We start from the raw sequence: 16,694 nt of genomic DNA on the forward strand, positions 1-16,694 counted from the left end.
TAATTGACAGTTTTCCCTGTGTCTGAGAATTGATTCTAATAATCTGAATACTACCTAAGTAAGACTGACTGGTCTATAATTATTTGGCCTATCTGTACAATGGCACAACATTCACAGACCTCCAGTGCTCTGGTACCTCGCCTGTATCCAGTGAGGAGTGAAAAATGATTTTTTTGTGCAAAACTGTACTTTCAGATATTTTATGAACATAGAAGATGACAAGACATTTCAAAATGGCCTTCACAAAAAGGGTAATAATATTCAGCTTTTCCTTGCAGATCATGTTGCACTCTGAGGTCCTTCAGTACAATTGTGATACATGTAATATTCACTGCATACATTCAATGTGAGTCACACAGCCTGAAGGGTCAATACAATTCCCAGCACCTCGGTGCACTACGGCTGAAAGGTCTTAGACAGCGACCTTTCCCCTGTGCAGCGGCTGCCCCAAGCTTTAGTGCGTCCCTCAGCACATAGTCATGGGCCTTGGAATGTGCCAGTCTGCAACACTTAGTCAGGGACAACTCTTTGCGCTGGAAGACCAACACGTTTCGGGCGGACCAAAGAGCGTCTTTCACTGAGTAGATGATCCTCCAGCTGCAGTTGATGCTTGTCTCGACGTGCGTCCCTGTCCCTGGGATCAGCCCGTAGAGCACAGAGTCCCGTGTCACAGAACTGCTCGGGATGAACCACGGCAGAAACCACTGCAACTCTCTCCAGACCTTATTTGCAAAGGCACAATCTACAAGGAGGTGAACAACGGTCTCTTCCCCACCACAGCTACCTCGAGGGCAACGTGCAGAGAGGGTGAGACTCCTGGTGTGTAGGAAGGAACTGACGGGGAGGGCCTTTCTCACCACCCGTTAAGCTATGTCTTTGTGCTTGTTGGAAATTTCTGGTGATGAGGCATTCTGCCAAATGACTTTGACAGTCTACTCGGGGAACCATTCCACAGGATCCACCCTCTCCTTTTCCCTCAGGGCCTCTTGGACGTTACTGCCTGATGGACTTGTGGTCAAAGTTGTTTCTCTGCATAAATCTTTCCACGAGGGACAGGTGGTACGGCACAGTCCAACTACCTGGAACATTCTGCGGCAGCGTGGCCAGACCCATCCTTCGCAACACTGGGGACAGGTAGAACCTCAGCACGTAGTGACACTTGGTGTTTGCGTACCGAGGGTCTACAGACAGCTTGATGCAGCCACACACAAAGGTGGCCATCAGGATGAGGGTGATGTTAAGCACATTTCTTCTAGAGGCTTGTACATCGCATCCCTGCAGACACAATCCATTTTTGACCTCCAGATAAAGCGGAAGATGGCTCGATTGATCGCCACCACGCAGGAGTGAGGAATGGGCCAGACCTGCGCCACGTACAGCAACAGCGAGAGTGCCTCACACCTGATGACCAGGTTCTTACCCGCAATGGAGAGGGAGCGTCGCTCCCACATGCCCAGTTTTCTTTCCACCATAGTCACTCGCTCCTTCCAGTTTCTAACGCATGCCCTGGTCCCTCCGAACCATATCCCCAACACCTTCAGGCAGTCTCACCTGGCGACAAACGGGACAAAGGATCGGTCAGCCTAGTTCCCAAAGAACATGGCCTCGCACTTGTCATGATTTACCTTGGCTCCCGAGGCCAGTTTGAACTGATCGCAGATGCTGATTAGTCTGCGCACCGACAGCGGATCCGAGCAGAAGACGGCAACATCGTCCATGTACAGGGAGGCTTTGACCTGAGTGCCTCCACTGCCTGGGATCGTCACTCCTCTTATGCCCTAATTCTTCCTGATGGACTCAGCAAAGGGTTCAAGGTAACATCCGAATAGGACAGGGGAGAGAGAGCAGCCCTGCCTGACTCCAGATTTAATGGGAAAGCTATCTGATTCCCACCCATTGATTGAGACTGCGCTACTGATGTTAGTGTAGAGCAGTTGGATCCAATTGCGGATTCCCTCCCCAAACCCCATTTTGGAGATCACATCCACCATGTAGGTGTGCGATATTTGCGATATTCTGTCAAAGGCCTTCTCCTGATCCAGGCTGATGAGGCAGGTGTCCACACCCCTGTCCTGCACATAGGCAATCGTATCCCTGAGCAGCGCGAGGCTGTCAGAGATCTTCCTGCCCGGCACCGTGCAGGTCTGGATCACCAGCGCTAGAGCAGACTTCACCCAATTGTCAATGACCATGGACAGAATCTTATAATCCATATTCAACAGTGAGATGGGTCGCCAATTTCTAATTTCCTCCCCTTTCCACTTCCACTTGTAGATGAGGGTGTTGCCTTTCCTCATGGATTCTGACATACTACCAGCCAGGAGCATACTCTCGTACACTTCCAGCAGGTCTGGGCCCATCCAGTCCCACAGAGCCGAATACAACTCCAACGGCAAGGTGTCGCTTCCGGGAATTTTACTCTTCTCGAAGGACTCAAGGGCCTTAGTCAGTTCGTCATGAGTTAGTGGTTTGTCCAGGCTCTCCCGTGTACTGTCGTCTAAGACCTCCGTGATAGAGGACAGGAAGGACTGGGAGACCGTGCTGTCTGTGGGCTTCACCTCTTGGAGTTCCTTCTTGACATCAACCCCATCGACTGCAGCCGGAGCAGATTCTGCATGTTTCTCTGGACATCTCCCTCTGTTCCTTTCTCGCTTTCTGGATGAGTACCTTCTTGATATCCTCCTTGATCTCTTCCCACCAATGTGTCAGGGAATCAAAGAGTGTTTCACAGTTCCCCAGCCTTTGTAATCCTTCTTGCGTTCTCTGGGGTCAGCAGTTTCACGTTCAGCTTCCATGTCCCCCGGCCAAGCCTCTGGTCTTCCTGTAAGTGACAGTTGACCGGTAGGAGGCAGTGGTCAGAGAAGAACACTGGCTTGATGTCGGTGGACCTGACTGTTAACGCTCGGGACACAAACAGGAAGTCTATCCTTGAGTGGGTGGACCACTCTGGCCGCGACCAGGTGTATCTCTGCTGCGCTCCATCTGCAGGGTTGCTGAAGACGTCGTGCAGCTTGCCATCCTTTACTATTTCCATCAGGGGTCTGGACGTGGCGTCCAGTCTGCTGTCGGCCCTGCCGGATTGTCCAGCTCCATCGATGATGCGGCTGAAGTCACCACCCAGAATGACCAGCCTGGAAGTCGCCAGCAGCAGTGGGAGCTGCTGAAGGACAACCAGCCACTCGCTGTTTTGATCCGGGGCAAACATGTTAATAACTAGAGCGGCGCATTCTTGTACAATAACGTCCGCAACAAGGAGGCGCCCGCCCACCACCTCCTCAACCTCGGACATGGTGACATTGCCTCCCTGCAGCAGAATACCCAGGCCAGAGGAACATGAGTCATTTCCTCCCGACCAGAGTGATGCCCCTTGGGACCACCATCGTGACCATTGCCTGTAGGAGCTGAGGTGCGGTATCACACACTCCTGCAGAAACAACAGGTCAGCTTTGACCTTGGCAAAGTAGTCCAAGGTCGCCACACATCACATAGTAGATTTAACGCTACACACGTTGATGGACTCAATCTTGATCCCCATTTTAATGTATTTTGTCACTTACCAGTCCTGTTGTCTTTGTCAGTTCCAGTCCTTTGATCTGCTCCTACAAACCCATAGTGTTTTCAAATTGTCTCACTTTTGACGGGCTGAGGAAACAGCCCTGAACCGCCCCGTTGGAAATGTTCCGCTCAGGTGACAACGGGGGGTTCGTGCAAGGAGCGAGGTTTGGATTGTTCTCTGCTGGAGAAGTCTCTCTGATCCATTCCCCCTCAGGGGCGTTGCTGCTTCCCGGATATGGTATGCGCTGACAGAACACTGACATCGGGAACACGGTAAATGATTTGCTGCAGGACCGATTAGTTTGTGGAGTTCAAGACGATGCCACAGAGCACCTTTCACTCACCGAGGTAAACATCGTCTTTAAGCGTACCCAAGGAATCTCCCTCGCCATGGAAAGTGCAGCGAGAGACTGGCAGGCTTTGTACACATACAACATGGCGCTGTTCTTCATGTGGGGCAGGAACCTGCTGCTGAGTGTGGCGTGGAAACCAGACCCACAGCGTCGAGGGGAGATGCAATGTCTGCTGTTAAAACCATGAAAAGTCCTTCATCAAAAGAAAGAATTCATCAGCGGCTCCAAGATTAAGTTGTTATAGATGTGGAGGTGACCATGTGCCAGACAGCTGTAAATTCAAGGAGGCAGAATGTCATTATTGCCATAAGAAGGGTCAAAACAGCCCACAAAGCATCAAACCAAGAAGATTGAATTAAAGAATACAGCAGAACCTGAAGCTACCGACACCGACATCTATTCACTGTATAAAGTAACAGCTGTAAAAACCGAACCTGTATAATGTAACAGCTGTAAAAACCGAACCTGTGTAAAGTAACAGCTGTAAAAACCGAACCTGTATAATGTAACAGCTGTAAAAACCGAACCTGTGTAAAGTAACAGCTGTAAAAACCGAGCCTGTATAATGTAACAGCTGTAAAAACCGAACCTGTGTAAAGTAACAGCTGTAAAAACCGAGCCTGTGTAATGTAACAGCTGTAAAAACCGAACCTGTGTAATGTAACAGCTGTAAAAACCGAGCCTGTGTAAAGTAACAGCTGTAAAAACCGAACCTGTGTAAAGTAACAGCTGTAAAAACCAAGCCTGTATAATGTAACAGCTGTAAAAACCGAACCTGTATAAAGTAACAGCTGTAAAAACCGAACCTGTGTAAAGTAACAGCTGTAAAAACCAAGCCTGTGTAAAGTAACAGCTGTAAAAACCAAGCCTGTATAATGTAACAGCTGTAAAAACCGAACCTGTATAAAGTAACAGCTGTAAAAACTGAGCCTGTATAAAGTAACAGCTGTAAAAACCGAACCTGTATAAAGTAACAGCTGTAAAAACTGAGCCTGTATAAAGTAACAGCTGTAAAAACTGAGCCTGTATAATGTAACAGCTGTAAAAACTGAACCTGTATAAAGTAACAGCTGTAAAAACTGAGCCTGTATAATGTAACAGCTGTAAAAACCGAACCTGTATAAAGTAACAGCTGTAAAAACCGAACCTGTGTAAAGTAACAGCTGTAAAAACCAAGCCTGTATAATGTAACAGCTGTAAAAACCGAACCTGTATAAAGTAACAGCTGTAAAAACTGAGCCTGTATAAAGTAACAGCTGTAAAAACCGAACCTGTATAAAGTAACAGCTGTAAAAACTGAGCCTGTATAAAGTAACAGCTGTAAAAACTGAGCCTGTATAATGTAACAGCTGTAAAAACTGAACCTGTATAAAGTAACAGCTGTAAAAACCGATCCTGTATAAAGTAATAGCTGTAAAAACCGATGTTTTTGAAAAAAAATTCCAAGGTCTTTTGAGCCCCAACGGTGTCAGTAACACCGTTAGGGAGGCAGTGAAGGAGGTAAACCCATTGACTGTGCCTTCATCACGAAGAGACTCCTTTTGGAGTCGTGTGGATTTGAAGCTGTGGAGATCTACTGTCTGCAGGACTTGCTCGGCGCTGGATACTTCGATGTGACCTTCAAGAATGTTGCTGCCTGTGCCCAGTTCCTGAAGGTGTTTGAGGAGAAGAGAGACCAGCCACAGATGAGGATCCTCACTCTTGTGATGGATGTGGAGGGAATCATGGAGCAGACATATGCAGGTTTAGAGGCAGAGGACAACGATTGGCACAAGGAAGGGCAGCTGGCGAGGCAATGCAGGACAAAACATGAACAAACAGAAAAGCAAAGAATGGATCTGATTGACACAGCAGAAGCTGATGCATATTCTATCATCATGTCTCAGCTGTTATATCCTAGCCCGTTACAGTGACAGTGCAAGTGAATGGCAGTAACTGCAGATGGAGGTGGACACCAGTCCCTTAGCTACTGTTGCTGAGGACCACACGTTCACATACCTCAGTGAAGGGAGTCAGCCATCAACAGCGGAGCGGATATCTGCCAAGCTGAGAACCTACGCTGGAGAATCCATTCATGTCAAAGGCATTGCTGCTGTTGCAGTCAGTTACAACAGCAGACAGCCCAGCTTCCTGTGATGGTCGTATAGGGCAGGGGCCCAGCCTTTGGGTCGAGATTGGCTGCAGAAATTAAAAAACTTGACTGGTCAGAAATATTCCATGTGAAGTCCGATGGAATTCAGAGCTCTTGAAGAAATGTGACGCTGTTTTTCCAATGCCAGGTTGTGAAGAGTCCAGCACGCAACCACTATCAGTGACACACGATCTGGGGGGTACTGGAGTGTGCCCCCTGAACGGTCCAGGCATCGGAAGTGCATCTTGAGAAGAGCGATGGTTGTCTCTATCATCGCCCTTGTGGTGCCGTGGCTCCTATTGTACTGCTGCTCAGCCTCTCTTCCTGGATGGCGGAGAGGCGTCATGAGCCACCTTCTGAGGGGATAGCCCTTGTCACCCAGCAGCCATCCATCCAGCTGGGCTGGAGCACTGAAGAGCTGCGGCGCCTGGGAGAGTCTCGGGGTGTACGGGTCACGGGAGCTGCCTAGCTCCCTGCCTGGAGCCCGCCTTGCACAGACTTGCAGAATCTGCATCCTATGGTCACACACTATCTGCACGTTCATGGAGTGGAATCCCTTCCTGTTGACGAAGGCTCCCGGCTCACCCGCTGGTGCCTTGATGGCCACTTGTGTGCAGTCGATTGCACCCTGGACGTGGGGGAACTCAACAATCACTGCAAAGCCTCTGCCTCGCTCTGCCTGACTGGCCTCGTCCGTACGGTAGTGAATAAAGTTCAGTACCCGCCTGAACAGAGCATCCACCAGCTTGACACAACTATGGACAGCTGACTGGGGGACTCCACATAGATCACCCACTGACCCCTGGGAAGAGCCAGAGGCATAGAGGTTGAGGGCCACAGTGACCTCCAGTGCCACTGGCATGGGGTGTCCACCCACACAGTCGGAGCTAATCTCAGGACCCAAACATCTGTCTCCCTTGAAATGGAGCCTCCTTCAGCACTGCATCTCAGACACATTGAGGTAGCTGGATCGCCACCTGTAAACCCTGGCGGCCGGATAGTTGTGTCTTCTGCGGCCCCTTCCGCCTTGGATTTCCTGTTGGCCCTGTGCCCCTTGTGCCTGCACCTCCCCTCCCAAAGGTGGCTACCCTAGAGGCTGAATATAGGCTCCTGCCCTCCTCCCCCACCTGGCCCTCTCTTCCTCCTCAGAGTAGGTGCCTCCGGTGGAGAGCACAATCCCCATTCCCAGGGTAAGGGAAGGCTGCCTGAAACCTGCTAGGCCCTAAGAATGTTTCCTGCAGAGTCCTGACCTGACGCCTGCTATTCCTGTCAAAGCTGCTCTGAAGAGATTTGAACTTCTCCTGTTCACACAAGCAAGTGGCAGTAAGTTTCTGAAGTAAATGACTAACAACTTGTATTCGTGAGCCCCCTCACCCCTCTTATCCTGACCGTGGATGAGGTTTGTAAAAATGTGGCCCACCCACCGATGCTCTAAAAATCGCTGTGTATTACTGCCTCAAGGGCCTTAAGTGGCCCATTATTTAATGGCGGTTGCACCCCTGAACTCAATGTGCCCGCCCTCCAAAATATCGCACGTCATTTTACGTGTCGACATGTCGGGCCCATCCCCGTAAGCGGACTGGAAAATTCTGGCCATAGACACTAGGGTGGGAACATGTCCAGTTTGTCAAGTAGTGAAGCCCCCGCCAGAGGGAACCACTGACGACCACACCACTGCCATAAAGACCTTGGAAGAGAGTGGGAGCCAACATATGCGAATTCCAGAAGCAATACTACCAAATCGTCATCGATGACTTCTCTAGATACCTGGAAATCGCTTACTTATCGAACTTGGCCCGTGACACGGTGATATCCAGACTGAAGAATATCTTCACTTGCTGGGGGTGTCCAAATGACCTGGTCACCGACAATAGGCCCCAGCTCACGGGCAAGGGGTTTTCTGAATTTGCCAGAGTGCACAACTTCCAACATTTAATGACTAGCCCGTACTATCCACAGGCCAATGGGGAAGCGGAACGAGCTGTGCAAACTGCCAAGGTGATTCTGTGTCAGGACAACCCATTTCTAACCCTGCTGAGCTACTCCATTGCAAGCAGCTGGATTCGGTCTAGCAGAGTTCATGCTTGGCACACAGCTCAGAGCTCCTGTTCCCACGATAGAGGGAAACCTGCTGCCTAAAATGGCCCAACTTAAAGTTAGCCCGAAGGCTGACCACTCAGCCAAAGCTCCGGACACTTTTCCAACAGGTGAGATTGTGTTAAGGAGCTGCCACCCTGGGTCCTGAAGAGGCTGCAGTGAAGCTGGATGAAGAACGAGGCCGGGATGCCAAAGCTCTGGTGCTGCAGCCGGCTGATACCATCAGATCCGACCGAATCCATTCAGAGGACGATCTCCGCCAGAACAGACCCCATCTGAAACCTATCAAGGCACAAACGTCAAATGTGGAAGACTTTGAAGGTGTCGGCTCTGAGGTTTCACCAGCTGGTGACAGGTCACAAGAGGCAGCAGACACTGGGGGTGTTGCGGACAGGTCTGGAACTGACAATTCCCCGAGCCCACAGAGAATCACATCTAGAGGTCAGATTGTTAGAAAACCCGTGCCCTACACGGACTATGGGCAGAATTTTCTGCCTGTCGGGCGGGCGGAGCAGGAGTGGCTGTGGGCGGGCGTGGAGCTGATCGGCGCCTGCGATAGCGGCCGCGCCGCCATTTTGTGCGGGTGGGTCAATTAAGGCCCGCCCGGCGAGTTTCCGATTCCTGTGAATAGCGGCAGTGTGCGGGCTGCGGCGGGCGTGCACAGGCCACTGGGTCCATTGGTGACCTGACAGTCTGTTTAAAGGAAGGTCTGGCAGCCTCCTATAGGCTGCTCACAATGGCCACGACCAGGTCACACCGTAGTGGGTCGGCTGAGCAGGGCAGGCTGGAGGGTGGGCCACAGGAGCAGGGCAGGCTGCAGGGTGGGGCCCAGGAGCAGGGCAGGCTGCAGGGTGGGGCCCAGGAGCAGGGCAGGCTGCAGGGTGGGGCCTCAGGAGCAGGGCAGGCTGCAGGGTGGGGCCTCAGGAGGAGGGCAGGCTGTAGGGTGGGGCCTCAGGAGGAGGGTAGGCTGCAGGGTGGGCCTCAGGAGCAGGGCAGGCTGTAGGGTGGGGCCTCAGGAGCAGGGCAGGCTGCAGGGTGGGGCCTCAGGAGCAGGGCAGGCTGCAGGGTGGGGCCTCAGGAGCAGGGCAGGCTGCAGGGTGGGGCCTCAGGAGCAGGGCAGGCTGCAGGGTGGGGCCTCAGGAGGAGGGCAGGCTGTAGGGTGGGGCCTCAGGAGGAGGGTAGGCTGCAGGGTGGGCCTCAGGAGCAGGGCAGGCTGCAGGGTGAGTCAGTGGGGGGGGGGCCAATGTGCTCCTCGTTTTTCTGATGACTGCCTTGCTGCCCTCCTGGAGGAGGTGGCAGCACAGTGGGAGGTATTGGCCCCCCCAGGATGGGAGGAGGGGGGTCCCCCCACATGACGAAGCCTGGGAGGAGGTGGTGAGCTCCCTGGATCCAGTGCCGTAAACGCTTCAATGATTTGTTGCGCTCTGGAGTACCATGTTGGCGTTGGGCATTTAACCCAGCAGGTAGCCTTAGCCTTTGAGGACCACCCACCCCCCCGCAAGTCTTATTGTCATGACTGCATTTCTCGTACGCTGGGTGGTCAAGCTGATAGTCCCCATGCTTACATCAGCCTTAGTCAAGAGCAGCACATGGTGTGGGGAGAACTCATCTCCTCATGAACCACTGTCTGTCTGGGGGCAACCTGCAGGAGATGCAGTTCCGCACATACTCAGAACTCCAATGCATGTCCTATTCACGGTGATGGGATTGTGGAAGGGGAGCCTCAAGGTCTCGTGGCCAAGAGCCATCTGCTGCCCTCGACGCTGCACCTAGCTGCGCCTCCTTGCTATGGGAGCTAAGACAGTGTGTTTCCTAAAGTGATGGACGCAGAATGTTGGAGGGGGTTGGGAGCAGGCGTACTATCTTTGTGTGACTGATCAGCAGTAGCGCGGACAGGAGGCACTGGAGGCCTGATATGGGTCACTGTGGTAGGGGTGTGGCGTGCGTGTGCTGAGTCCCTGTGCGATTATCGCAATGAATGGTCTTCTGTTCTTCAGCAAAAAATGTCTACAATGCCTGTGAGCGTTCGAGGACTGGAGACGGCCAGGCCCAGCTCATGGTTTTAACCCGTTTCAAGCAGGAGGCCCTGGAGCTTGAGAGGCGCCATGCGCTCATGTCCACTGGTGTCGGTGAGGCTGGGGTGGAACAGCCAGGTATTTGAGGTCAACAGTGAGATTCACTCTGTCCTCCCACCATCCATAGCACTGATGATTGTTTAACTTGTTATTGTTGCAACATTGCTCAGTCACAGACTGTTAGAGTCAGAGTGTGGGTCATAGTCAAAGGTCCCTCAGCCCTTCGAAGATGCGCATGTCAAGCACCTTCCCAAGTCACCTTATCCCATTTCCGACCACTATCCCCATGGCCTTGTACGCCATGGCAACGCAACTGCACATCCAAATACTTATTACATGTTAGGAGGGTTTCTGTGTCCACCACCCTTTCAGACAGTGCGTCCCACATTCCCAACACACTGTGTGCAAAAGTTGTTCATCACATCACCTGTCAACCTCATGCCCCTTACCTTAAATCAATGCCACCCGGTTACTCATCCCTCCGCCAAGGTGAAAAGTTCCTTTCTGTCGACCCTATCTATGCCCCTCAATGTTATAAACCTCAATCTCCTCTGCTCCAGGGGAAATAACCCCAGTCTATGCTATGTCCCCTCATAAGGCAAACTCTGCAGCCCAACCAGCATCCTGGTCAGCGACCTCTGCACTCTCTGCACTCCAATCCCATCCCTCCCGTGAAGCACATATCACAGCTGCACCGAGAACTATAACTGTGGCCTAGGCAGCATTTTCTGCACTTGCAACATGACCTCCCTGTTCCGATATTCTATTCCTCGGCTAATAAAGGCAAGTATAGCACTTACCTTCTTAAGCACATGATGTACCTGTCCTGCTACCTTAACGGGCCTGTCCACATGCCCAGCAAGGCCCCTCTAATCGTCTTTACTTTCCATGACCCTACCATTCCTCATGTATTCCCGTACCTTGTTTCTCCTGCCCAAGTGCATCACCTCACACTTATCCACATAACATTCCACTTGGCATTCCTTCGGCCATCTGACCAGCCCGCCTGTGTCCGCCTGCAATGTTTGGGCCTCCTCCTGACTATTTGCCACCCCATCAATATTCGTGTCCATAGGTTCTGGAAGATTGAGCGCATTATGAGCCTGGGGGAAAGGGATGAAGTGTGTTACTGTGTGGACGCTAACTGACCCACTGTCTATCATCAGAGCCTGTCCACCAGGAGGAATTGCAGATGCCCCCTCTCACCCCTGAGGAGCCTGAATTGACCCCTGCGTCACACCATTTCAGCGAGGCAGGCACCAGCTAATACTAATGGTTTGGAAATCAAGTTGAGCATCTCTGGAAACTGTACCCAAATTGTTTTCACTTCCTAATAAGAGTAGAATATTGCCACCAATTCATTTTAGCTCAATGCAATAGACTGCCTTCTTTTAAACAATCCAGAAATCAGATGATGTAATAAACACATGTACCTTTTCATTATTTTATACCCTCCAGACTTCCCCCAGCTTCTTACTCCCCAACACGTGTCCACTGTACTATCAGAAATCCCCCAAAAGCAGAGGTTGAGAGGGGTGCTTTGTTTGCCTATTCAAGTTGATGTTGTTCAGAAAATATAGGGAGATCAAAATTGGCGAGATGCTGAAATTATCAGCAGCTTCTTGAAACAGGAAACTAATTAAATGCTAAATTAATCAGGATTAATTCGATGAATTCTTGCACCAATGCAGATTCCCATTGATTCTTCACTGTCTAAAATCATACATTAAAAAAAGGCAGCTATTCGACCATTGAGGCTGTGCTGGCTCTTTAAAAGATCCAATTGATCCCATTCCTCTGCTCTCCCCCCAACCCCAGCCATTGTTCCTATTCAAGCTGATGTCCAATTCCTTTAGGGAAATTATTGCATGGGCTTCCAGCATCTTTCCAGGCAGTACATTCTCCACAATGTCTGACCGCATTGGCCTTGTTTTGTTGCAGCCACATTTGCTTCATCCGGATGGAAAGAGAAGAAAAAGCCTGAATGTCACAAGAAGCTTTGGAAAGAGCGGAGAGAGCCGGACATCGAGTGTTAATGTCAGTGGCCGAGCCCGAGCTCTCCACACAGCCTCATCGGACTAAAGCCCATTCGGCCCGTTTTTCCCTCCCTGAGAGTTTCCCCCCAATGAGAGTTCCCAAAGACATAAATTCCCAAACCCTGCCCGCTGGAGAGACAGGGGCTCCGGCGGCGCCTTAAATACCCATTGTCACGTGATGCCGCTCCGGGGCCCTCTCGCGAGGTTTGAGCCGGGTCACGCGGCCGTTGCCGGGGAGACGGGCGGCCGCTCCGGGGCCCTCTCGCGAGGTTTGAGCCGGGTCACGCGGCCGTTGCCGGGGATCGGGAGGCGGCGGTTGGTTTTGGCGGTAAACTGAATGGCGCGCGCGGCGATCGACAAAGTAAAAGTAAAATCCTTCGATTTGAACAAAATGTCGACGGCCAGTGGATTAATTTAAAAATGAGGAAGTTAGTGGGAAGGTAAGAAGTCAGCCACATCTATTTTGCTGGGTGGTAGCTGTTGAGCGGGTTCCACGAGAAGCCTGTTAAAGTGGACAGTACGAATAAGCATGTCCGGAGAAAGAGGTCAGCCAAGGCCATTCTCCACTGTCAGCAGCACATTGCATAAAGCAGTTTATCTGTAAAGTGATAGAAGGGAAGAAATAGTTCCAATTTATATCAACCTTACTATAAAGCATTTTGTCTAAATGTGATATGCGATGACACAAAGGCCAACAATTCAAGTATGAACACCGAGCCTGAGGATATCATTGATCCTTTCAGCTTTTCTCTCACTGCCGAGTGACGCAGATTGAAATATATTCATGGGCTGAATCTTCCCCCCATCGGGGGGGGGGGAGTTGTGCAGGGGCCGGCGTGAACCCAATTGACGCCCCCAATCGAGGGCGAGTTGCCATTTTATGTGGGTGGGCCAATTAAGGCCCGGGCAGCGTGATGCTCGCTCGCAATCGCTGAGAGCTACCTGTGTGGTGGGGGGGGGATTCCCTGAGCCATTCCCTGAGTGGGTGGGGGGACATTCCCCTTGATCTCTCAAGTGCTCTTCCGTATCATTGATTAGCCTTTTAAACACCGCCTGTAACACGTAATGCTGATTCCTCACCTTTCGTAAGTCACCTTTAAACTTTGTCAGACTTTCGGGAAGGTGGGGAATTGGGGCCTGCTTAGGTTCCTCATAGTGTTCCAGGGTATGGTGGAGTGTGTCGGAGGCGTTGACTGAGACCTGACCCCTTTGTTGGACGTACATTATTCACGCGTGTCCGATACTAACTGGGAGCCGGGGTTCCCTTGTATCCTGAGCGGGTGTGACGGTTTCCTCTGTGGGTAATTTCTAATATACAACCCTCCGTTCGGTTGTACCCGCATTTGTCCAGCACCCCCCCCGTTCCAACTGGATGGGAGCAAATTGTGAGGCTACCTTTCCTCCTGCACCCGCTCAGTGATACCCTGTGTATGTCCTCATTCTTGCGTATGGCATGCATATCTATGGCGTAGTACCGGAGGGAGTCATTGTCTCGGATTAACCCAATGTTCTCCACTTGGTACTGAGGGTGTGGGCCCGTGTCTGCTGTGACTGAGGGGATTGCCCATACCTATCACGTTCATTTGGTTTGAGGTGCACTTCTGAATCACCGCATACACCCTGGTCATTCCTTTCAATGTACATGCGTCGATGACGCCTGGGTTCTTGGCCATCCCCCACAGCCGGGCACTGTTGATCCAGCCCGCTACCTCCCCTCTTTGGATCTGGCCCAGATTGTGTCTTAATTGCCCGATCATCCACTGGCCGTAAGCTGGCTTTTTTGGGTGCTGCCCTCTTGTCCTTCCTCCCTTTCTGTTAATTGGCTGGTGGCTTTAGCATGGGTCTCTATAACGTGTACGCTTTCCAATACAGATGCCACACTCTTGCCCCCTAGGGCCACTGCCGTTTCACCACCCCTCGCTACTCTTATGAGCAAGCTGCCTCATGATCCCTTTAAGATTCGTGACCTCGGAGTTGATTCCTTGAATGTCGAGAGAGTTTACCAGGGAAGTCCCTGTGTTCACCCCTGTCAGTACATTGTTAACTAACTGTCGCGGAAATCGGAGTGAACACTCAGACCCAGGAGGTTTGTCTCGGAAGCCTTTATTAATCGTGATATCACGGAGAGCCCAGTAGCATACAAGGTAGCTAGCTGACACTCTGAGGAAGCATCAGAGCACACACATATTTATAGTAGAGGTTGTACATATCAAAGAGCTTGAAGGTGATAAGCCTGTCTAACTTTCAATGATCAATTACATTGAGAATCATTGTCACACAATTAGTCTATTCTAAGTTTATGACTATACAGGATATTAGGGGAAGCTCACGTAGTAATAAAAAGTGAGACAGAGAATAGATAACCATGCTTGACCTTATCTTTAGTGCTAGGGCGTGTACACTCTAGAGAACAGATGACCATTGCTTGATCCTGTCTCCTTGTGTTGGGGGCAGACATCCCAGCCCCGTCTCAAGGACTCCAGGAAGCATGCCCATGACACTCCCCTTTCTCCCCTCCTGCTCGATTAGCTGGCAGCTGCAGGTGTACCTGCTAGAACAAAAGAGGGAACTGTGCTGTAGTATTCCACGATGGTGCTAACGAGAGAGGAAACAGTGCTGTAGTATTCCACTATGGTGCTAACTGTTTAACCCTTAGTTGACCTGTAGATGTATTTTATTCTTCCACACTAACTCTCTCTTCTGGCGGTGGAAAGCAGGATGTCCCCTGAATCTAGTGGCACCCGTGGCGTCGGCCACCTGATTAATCACAGCCTTACTCAGTAATTTGTATACTTTTCATAGGGGTGCTTGGTTACGGCAATACTCAGGCAGTCGCATACCTGCCAGGTTCACAATTACCTGTACAATTTCATGTTTAACATTATCATACAAGAGTTCACCGTCCGTATACAGTAGCAGTCCATTCTGTGGCCCAGGGGTCATGTCTGGGCAAGATAGTCTCTTTGGTGTCGTCGCGTGCTGTGATAGCGGGGTGGTGTCGGTCCGGGGATCCGCCGTTGCAGTCAACTCTCCGTGTTTGGCCCTCAAGATCCAATGCCAGGTATCTGTCATTCCCAAGTCCTCCTTGTGAAGGTAAATTGCGAAAAATCTCTCACACATTGTATCTGGACCTGTGCCCCCTTCGCACATGTCCAGGGTCCATCCGAACCATCGCTGATCTGGAAGCATAGTGGGCCCTCATTTTTCCATCGGAGTTCCGTTCCCGAATGCGAGCTCTGCCCTAGGCTCTCACCATCGCTCATTCCAATGGATAGTTGCGTAAGCCCGGTGCCACACTTGAAGAGCATTGACCTTTCCGTTGTGACATTCACACCTCCTTTCACGCAATATCCGTCGCTGACATTCTTGTAGTATAAGCCCATACCGGCCACTGCTTCACGGTTTACGTTCTGTATGCCGGTGGCTGCGATAGCCAGGGCCCTGATAACGATCGTCGACACCCAGCTTTTTTCCATCTTGTCGTGGAGGTTACCCGGTTATTGTTATTTCTGTAATGAAGCACACTGCTGGTGATCACCAGGGTTTAGGTTGGATATAAGAGGCAGCTTTCTCCTTTACGTCCCTCCTTGTGCACAGCCCACGGTGACCCTCCCCGTAGTTGAGGATTCCCCCTTTTCTCTTTCAGATGGCCAGTCCTCCAGATCGGGAATGAATCCTAAACCACTTGGCTAACACAGTATGGACTGCTCGTTGCCCGTTTTCCCCCCGCTGCCTGGTAATTTAGTCTTTCTTACTTACATCATACCTTTTCAGTTGCGACCAGTGTTTCCACCTAGCTTTTCCCTTCATATCGGCGCAGGCACGTGAATAATTCCATACGGTCCAGTCCATTTTGGGGCAAAACCTGGTTGGCTAGGGGTGATTTGAACAAACACCATGTCTCCGACCTCAGCCGGTGGTGACGGGGGTCCCCCTTTTGTCCTCTCTTCTAAATCCCTGATAGCCTGTTGGTCCTTCACTTCCTGTTGTAATTCCTTTAGCTGCCCATCCAATTGCTTAATATCGTTTTTAATTTTATCTCTGATGGGTCCCATATCCTCACTTCCGGTGGCTCTGCCCTCTGGCAAGCGCATAGCCCTCCCGGTCATCCACTCATAAGGGGTTAAACCAGTTGTCCTGTTGGGGGTAGCCCTCAGTCGCATCAATATGCAGGGGAGCACATCCACCCATCCCCTACCAGTTGCTGTGTTTGCCATTGCAATAGCATTTTTTAACGTGCGGTTCATACATTCTTCCATTCCTGAGCTTTGTGGATGGTCAGGTACGTGAAATTTCTGTTTTACTCCGAGCAGCTCACACGTCCTTTTCATAATACTGTCCGTAAAATGCGCTCCTTGATCCGAATCTATCTGTAAAGGGATTCCCCACCTTGGTACTACTTCAAAAGCGAGGATCTTTGTGGCCATGGTGGCGCTGCAGTCCCTGG

This window comes from Cetorhinus maximus, unplaced genomic scaffold (assembly GCF_964194155.1).
Source record: "Cetorhinus maximus unplaced genomic scaffold, sCetMax3.hap1.1 HAP1_SCAFFOLD_632, whole genome shotgun sequence".
In the NCBI taxonomy this organism is placed as follows: domain Eukaryota; kingdom Metazoa; phylum Chordata; class Chondrichthyes; order Lamniformes; family Cetorhinidae; genus Cetorhinus; species Cetorhinus maximus.